Genomic DNA, 6000 nt, shown 5'->3' with positions numbered 1-6000 from the left:
TTTGTCATATATATGTGCTTGTTCATACTTGTTCATATTTGTTCATGTACTTGTTCATATTTGCTCGTACTTGTTCATATTTGTGATTGTGTTATATACTTATTCAACTTAGTACAACACTAGGTTCCCCATAGCCTCCTATTGGGCTTCGTGCAAAGAATCTCCACTAGCTTAGGTTAGGACATAGAGTATGGTTTCCCGGTGAAATCGCTCTAAGAGCTCAAACCAACTATACCATGCCTCCCCTTGGGCTTTGTACAAACGAGTGACCCTCCCATAGCCTCCTCTTGGGCTTACAATGCAAGGACCCTGGATTGTCCCTCCCATAGCCTCCTCTTGGGCTTACAATGCAAGGACCCTCGGATAGCCTCCTCTTGGGCTTCGTACAAGGACCCACGGGCTTCTTATAAGCATCCCCGATATCCAAATCAAATACCCTAGGAGATTAGACATTTATCATCTCTATGCTAGGAGTATCTCTTATATATCATCACAAACAATCAATCAATCAAACTTTTTGCCACAAGGCTGGCTAATCAATCAAACTTCTTTTTGCCACAAGGCTGGCTAATCAATCAAACTGTTTTACCACCGTACTGGCTGATTAATCAAAGTTTTTGTCACAAGGCTGACTTCATTGAAAGTTTTTGCCACAAGGCTGGTTAAACAAACAAAAACATCTTTATCATTCTAAGCACCCTAAGTGGCATGGCCCCGGGCTTATAATGAAAAGATTTTCAAACAAACAGATGTATGTGATGATATAGATTAGATACATCTAACATTTAGACGACATTTGTCTATTTTCCTTTGCTTCCACTAGCATAAGTGGGAACTACGATTGCTCTGACTTTCTCAACATCCCTTTGAGAATACGTAGGCACAAGGTCGATCCTTGGCGAGCAAAACAAAACAAAAAAAACCATTCAAACCTTAGCACCCGTAGACCCCGAGCTACAGATGCTCTGATTCCTTCTAAGGGATATGTATGCAGAGGATCGCGATGATCTTTGCGAGCATAATCAAGCAAACACCTTAGGCCCCACCTATTTCAAAACAGAACCTCCACCGTAACAAAGAATGGAATAAACAATAAAGAACCCTGTAGAGTACTACAGATACGTTGGGTGCTAATACCTTCCCTTCGTATAACCAACCCTCTTACCCAAGATCTCCCCCCACTTTTAGGTTATTGCAGCTTTTTTCCTTTTCCTCTTTTGGAAACAATAAAAAGTTTGGTCGGTACAAAAGAAAAATCATTTTTTGAGCACTCGAGCCCAAAGAAGGCATCAGGTGTCTCATTTAGAAAAGACAAACGATTTTTCGCCCGCGACACCCTCTACGAGAATGTTTTGTAATGGTGTGACAATGCCACTTTCATTCCTAGAATGAAAGCCTTAAAAACTACAATATCCCCATATAATATAAGACGAAGCCCTTCACGACTTTAGATCTGAATAAAACAGAATAATAATTATCATATATAAATCAGAACACCATTGCAATAAGATATAATTTGCAATAATTATGAAATGAAAAATAATTGTCTTATAATAATAGGATTACCATTGCAATCAAGTCATTTTGATGCCCTAGATAAACCAGGACAACAGCCCTTGCATTAAAAATGGCTCATGCGGATACAAAATCAGCAACTCTCACAACATATGAGTCCTACGTTAAATATATACAGGGTGAAAATAAATGTAAATAAAATGAACAAATTGTGCTAAATTGTCTAATTAAAATAATAATAAAACAACTTACCCTTGAGGAATGGAGAAATGTAACATCTTAGGGTTATAACTATATGAATTCAAATTTGTGTAAAAAAAACTATATGAATTCAAATAACCAAATATCATTAATACATGGTGATTTTCAAAAATATAACAAATTAGATGATAAGTTCTAAAGATCACAACCTGTAAGATAAATTGCATTGAAAGCATCTTTTTCTAAATAAGAAGAACGTACTAACTCTTGTCAATATTAAAAGAAAAACACTCGGTGTAATTATAATGAAAAAAAATTCTTAAACAGAATAAAAATAATTTGTAATGATATTTATTACCAAGTTTACACATATAAAATTTTCAAATGTTTTATTGAGTGTCAAGGCATGATTGTACAACTCTTTGGTGTAATCTTCCATATTCGGAAATTTAGGTACATTCCCAGCATCACACTAGAATAAACAGCTATGTCATACACTTTTAAATTTATACAGAGTAATAGGAAGTACAAAGTAATAAAATAAAATACCTCATCAATGATATTTGATTTAGATTCCAAGTAAAACGTTCTTAATCCTTTCTCTTTTTAACGATTACAAGAGAAGTCTTTAATGCTAATTAGTTAGCCTTTATAATGGGAGCATTCTCCGAACAAAATCTAAATTCGTAGATCTTAAAAAAATAAAATAAAAATGTAAGCACAAGTTACTGCCTATATTTAAAGTTCTAATTTAATTAGGAATATTCATAATTTACTTTTACAAATTTTTGTTCATATGTAAGAGGAGGCGTCCTCTTTGTTACTGACTTTATTTTGCAAACTCCATTTTTATCACTGATCTCTTCAATTTCCATAGCTGGCTTCAATTTCAATTTATGTATAATAGAAATGGAAGACTCAGCTTGTCCACTATTTCCAAGCACATGCACCAAAAACATAGGTCTTTGTTTGAGTAACAAATAAACTTGAATCATTGTATATAAAAAAATAAAAAAATAAACTGACAAAAATATTTACATGAGTGTAGTGTAAGTTGCTGAATTTCAGTATACTGGAAACATTCCTTAAGCAAGGGATCCATTGCAATCCTTGAGTTATTTTGATGAATGGAAATCCTGAGTCTTAAAATACAACTAACTTTATCTTTAACATAAATTACAAAAAGTATATGATATGCACAAATAGATACCAAAAAATGATGAAAAAAAGTCAGTCGAGCATTACTTTAACATAAAATATACGGAAAAAAAATGAAAAATGTGTTAGTAGTTAATAGGAAATAGATTATACAAGTCAGATTTAGGGTAACTTTTACTTATAATATAAGTAAACAAAAATATTTTATTAAAAAAATGTGTTAACGAGAAGAATTCACCCAACTGTCTCTATTGTTAAAACAAAGAAAGAGTGAGAAAAGAGTAGGAAAATGGGGCGATGTATGGATCTAAATAGAATTGCGTGTACGCAAGTAAAAGAATCTATATAGCAGCATATTTTCTATGTGAGTCTATGAAACCGAACGACGAATTAATCATGGGTGCGCAACGTTCACATCTCCTTCGAAAACTTCCCTATCTGGAAAATAAATTAATTATCGTAACACAACGAATAATAAAAATAATATTATATAGCATTGCATAGTAAAGAAATTTAGACAGATATGAACTTGAAAAAGCCTGAGCCATTACTAATTAATCCTTTAGGTTTGCACCATTTTCAGTTATAGAACAAAAATAATTTTTTAAACAATTTCCTTTGTTCAAAGGCCGAAACATGCAAGGCTGCTAGGTCAGAAACAATGTCATCTAGCGTGTAAGTTAACTTGTAAATCGATGTACCCTCTACGAGAATGTTTTGTAATGGTGTGACAATGCCACTTTCATTCCCAGAATGAAAGCCTTAAAAACTACAATATCCCCATATAATATAAGACGAAGCCCTTCACGACTTTAGATCTGAATAAAACAGAATAATAATTATCATATATAAATCAGAACACCATTGCAATAAGATATAATTTGCAATAATTATGAAATGAAAAATAATTGTCTTATAATAATAGGATTACCATTGCAATCAAGTCATTTTGATGCCCTAGATAAACCAGGACAACAGCCCTTGCATTAAAAATGGCTCATGCGGATACAAAATCAGCAACTCTCACAACATATGAGTCCTACGTTAAATATATACAGGGTGAAAATAAATATAAATAAAATGAACAAATTGTGCTAAATTGTCTAATTAAAATAATAATAAAACAACTTACCCTTGAGGAATGGAGAAATGTAACATCTTAGGGTTATAACTATATGAATTCAAATTTGTGTAAAAAAAACTATATGAATTCAAATAACCAAATATCATTAATACATGGTGATTTTCAAAAATATAACAAATTAGATGATAAGTTCTAAAGATCACAACCTGTAAGATAAATTGCATTGAAAGCATCTTTTTCTAAATAAGAAGAACGTACTAACTCTTGTCAATATTAAAAGAAAAACACTCGGTGTAATTATAATGAAAAAAAATTCTTAAACAGAATAAAAATAATTTGTAATGATATTTATTACCAAGTTTACACATATAAAATTTTCAAATGTTTTATTGAGTGTCAAGGCATGAGTGTACAACTCTTTGGTGTAATCTTCCATATTCGGAAATTTAGGTACATTCCCAGCATCACACTAGAATAAACAGCTATGTCATACACTTTTAAATTTATACAGAGTAATAGGAAGTACAAAGTAATAAAATAAAATACCTCATCAATGATATTTGATTTAGATTCCAAGTAAAACGTTCTTAATCCTTTCTCTTTTTAACGATTACAAGAGAAGTCTTTAATGCTAATTAGTTAGCCTTTATAATGGGAGCATTCTCCGAACGAAATCTAAATTCGTAGATCTTAAAAAAATAAAATAAAAATGTAAGCACAAGTTACTGCCTATATTTAAAGTTCTAATTTAATTAGGAATATTCATAATTTACTTTTACAAATTTTTGTTCATATGTAAGAGGAGGCGTCCTCTTTGTTACTGACTTTATTTTGCAAACTCCATTTTTATCACTGATCTCTTCAATTTCCATAGCTGGCTTCAATTTCAATTTATGTATAATAGAAATGGAAGACTCAGCTTGTCCACTATTTCCAAGCACATGCACCAAAAACATAGGTCTTTGTTTGAGTAACAAATAAACTTGAATCATTGTATATAAAAAAATAAAAAAATAAACTGACAAAAATATTTACATGAGTGTAGTGTAAGTTGCTGAATTTCAGTATACTGGAAACATTCCTTAAGCAAGGGATCCATTGCAATCCTTGAGTTATTTTGATGAATGGAAATCCTGAGTCTTAAAATACAACTAACTTAATCTTTAACATAAATTACAAAAAGTATATGATATGCACAAATAGATACCAAAAAATGATGAAAAAAAGTCAGTCGAGCATTACTTTAACATAAAATATACGGAAAAAAAATGAAAAATGTGTTAGTAGTTAATAGGAAATAGATTATACAAGTCAGATTTAGGGTAACTTTTACTTATAATATAAGTAAACAAAAATATTTTATTAAAAAAATGTGTTAACGAGAAGAATTCACCCAACTGTCTCTATTGTTAAAACAAAGAAAGAGTGAGAAAAGAGTAGGAAAATGGGGCGATGTATGGATCTAAATAGAATTGCGTGTACGCAAGTAAAAGAATCTATATAGCAGCATATTTTCTATGTGAGTCTATGAAACCGAACGACGAATTAATCATGGGTGCGCAACGTTCACATCTCCTTCGAAAACTTCCCTATCTGGAAAATAAATTAATTATCGTAACACAACGAATAACAAAAATAATATTATATAGCATTGCATAGTAAAGAAATTTAGACAGATATGAACTTGAAAAAGCCTGAGCCATTACTAATTAATCCTTTAGGTTTGCACCATTTTCAGTTATAGAACAAAAATAATTTTTTAAACAATTTCCTTTGTTCAAAGGCCGAAACATGCAAGGCTGCCAGGTCAGAAACAATGTCATCTAGCGTGTAAGTTAACTTGTAAATCGATGTACCCTCTATGAGAATGTTTTGTAATGGTGTGACAATGCCACTTTCATTCCCAGAATGAAAGCCTTAAAAACTACAATATCCCCATATAATATAAGACGAAGCCCTTCACGACTTTAGATCTGAATTAAACAGAATAATAATTATCATATATAAATCAGAACACCATTGCAATAAGATATAATTTGCAA

The sequence above is a fragment of the Vicia villosa genome, unplaced genomic scaffold (genome assembly GCF_029867415.1).
Source record: "Vicia villosa cultivar HV-30 ecotype Madison, WI unplaced genomic scaffold, Vvil1.0 ctg.003299F_1_1, whole genome shotgun sequence".
In the NCBI taxonomy this organism is placed as follows: domain Eukaryota; kingdom Viridiplantae; phylum Streptophyta; class Magnoliopsida; order Fabales; family Fabaceae; genus Vicia; species Vicia villosa.
Note: the sequence above shows the minus strand (reverse complement) of the source record.